Source organism: Larimichthys crocea, unplaced genomic scaffold (assembly GCF_000972845.2).
Source record: "Larimichthys crocea isolate SSNF unplaced genomic scaffold, L_crocea_2.0 scaffold150, whole genome shotgun sequence".
Classification (NCBI taxonomy): domain Eukaryota; kingdom Metazoa; phylum Chordata; class Actinopteri; family Sciaenidae; genus Larimichthys; species Larimichthys crocea.
Window position 1 is genome coordinate 50,279 of NW_020852061.1, and position 2,404 is coordinate 52,682.

General features: G+C 40.1%; 1 long non-coding RNA gene across 1 annotated transcript; it reads left to right on the plus strand.

Annotated features, from left to right (window-relative positions):
• The first annotated feature begins 305 nt into the window (after positions 1 to 305).
• Positions 306 to 701, plus strand: LOC113744756 (uncharacterized). The gene is made up of 2 exons (XR_003461800.1): positions 306 to 507; positions 671 to 701. It is a non-coding gene; the product is annotated as an uncharacterized LOC113744756 (long non-coding RNA).
• Positions 702 to 2,404: the final 1,703 nt, after the last annotated feature.

The window sequence follows — 2,404 nt, forward strand, 5'->3', positions numbered from 1 at the left end:
TTACTAATCGTTGCAGATACAATGATACTAATTAAGGTTCCGTTCAGGTCAGACAGTCGGGCTGCTCCTGTGGTGGTATGTTGGTTCAATGGAAAGATTCTGTTGAAATAAATGGTACAGAACTTTAATTGGTATCATTACAAAGATCGTGTTTGACCTTACTACTTCATGTCAAAATGGCTGCTGTGAAAAAGGTCTTTGGTGTGTATGGGAGTTATAAGAATAAATAAATCAAACCTTTGGATCCATCAGTAATAAATGCAACATGTTTTCCATGTGATGGTGATTTTAGGTGGTTCTTGTGGTGGCTCGGCAAGGATCCCTCGTCTCCAGCAGATGATCCGTGAGATGTTTCCTGATGTGGAGCTTCTCAGCTCAGCACCTCCTGATGAGGTCATTGCCGGGGGAGCAGCCCTGGAAGCAGGCTTACTGGTTGGCAGAGATGGTCTTGTCCCTGAGGAGGAGTCTGTCACAGTAGATGTTTCTACCACTGACATACTAGTCAAGGTATACGGGTTAATTTCAAACACATTAGTAAAGTCATTTTGAGCAGAGAATGACTTACTTTTATTTTTCAGATCTACATGAATGTAAATATTTTAATTCTATATATGGACGTCTTTTTATTTGTATCTTTTCTGTTTGACTGTGGTGGATGTGGATGTGGCAGGAGGTGGATGAATCTGGAGCTGAGGTGTTCACTGTTCTCCTTCATCGGGCACACCCCCCCTGCCCGCAGACATCACACCTGATGGGAGAGGGGAAACATTCTTCCCTCCGCTTGGAGATTTACCAGAGAAATGTCATGGAGCAGCCAGAACAGCTTGCTAAGGTATGGAAAACCATAACACTGGATCTAATGTCAAAAAACACTTCTTGATTTTGTTTGAGCACCCAGTAGTACCTTCAAGTTGTTTGATTCATTAATGATGCTTTCACATTTCAAAAAGACATAAGTTGAGCAACATATTGAACGCCAAATTGCTCCTGAAGGCTGTGCATAGGTGTGGGAATGTATGAATGGTTAGCTCTTCGCAGTCGGTATGGTGGAGACAAACATCACTCTAAACAGCAGGGTGTAGGTGTCTTAGAAGTTGGGTTGTGAACGATAAACCGAAGGACCAGATATCAAGTGACTCAAAGGAGGAGGAATCGTTGGCGGCTTGACATTGCGTGATTTTGTTGTTCTTTTTTAAAATTGTATTTTTGCTAGTGCCATAAAGCACAGTGCTTGGGGATATGTGGTCTTTTAAATATTTGAAAAGAAAATAGTGTACTGTAAAGTAAGAGTCGCTTTTATAGAATTGGCTTCTTTATTTTATAAAATGTCTACATTAATATTAACCATAGAATCAAATTGTATTGTTCTTACACTGTATCGATTCAGATCGAATCGGTCTGTAATAAACGATATTGTTTTAATCGTACAAACCTGTGTATCTAGATGTGTATCGAATCGTTTATTACAGAGAGTGTCAACCCTCTTAGGAGGCAGAGGGGAGGCAGAAATAGAATGCTGTGTCCTGTTTTGGAAATGTAGTAGTTATGTTTTGTATTGGTGTACAAAGTCATACACTGAAAGTAGTGTCTGTGGAGTGCGAACACGGTTGTGTTTGTGGTCAGTAGCTGCATGGGGTAGATCACCTGGCAGTGTGTACACAATCAACTGTGTTGATGCGTCTATAATGCAGAGGCTGTGGTCAAAGTGCACAAATAAGAATGAACCTTGATTGTTTCCATTTAAGATCGGGTACAGTCAACTGTTAAATAAAATATATAAATAAATACATTATAAGTATGTGACCTAGTATGCGGCTGTGGCTCACAGGCAGAGCGGGTCGTCCACTAATCAGATGATCGGCAGTTCGATCCCTGGCTCCTGCGGTCTGCATGTCGAAGTGTCCTTGGGCAAGACACTGAACCCCAAATTGCTCCCGAAGGCTGTGCCATCGGTGTGTGAATGTGTATGAATGCTTAAATCCTCAAACTGATGAGCAGTTGGCACCTTGCATGGTAGCCAATGCCATCAGTGTATGAATGTGTGTGAATGGGTGAATGAGATATGTAGTGTAGAGCGCTTTGAGTGGTCGGAAGACTAGAAAGGCGCTATATAAGTACAGTCCATTTACCATTTACCAAAAATAATAAAGCAAAATCAAAGCTTAGGATGTGTTTAACAATGACACTGTAAGTTAATTTAGCTCAATAAATGGGTTTATGACAATATTAACTTTATTAGAAAGTTAGCGCTGTCAGTGACAATTCAGTACAGCATAATAAATACCTTTTTACTCATAATACTATAATACTGTAACTTGAAATGGCTTGTAATCTAACATCTAACCACTTTCTAATCTGAATCTAACTCTAACTTCTAGGAAAAATTGTCAAAATAAATCCTTGA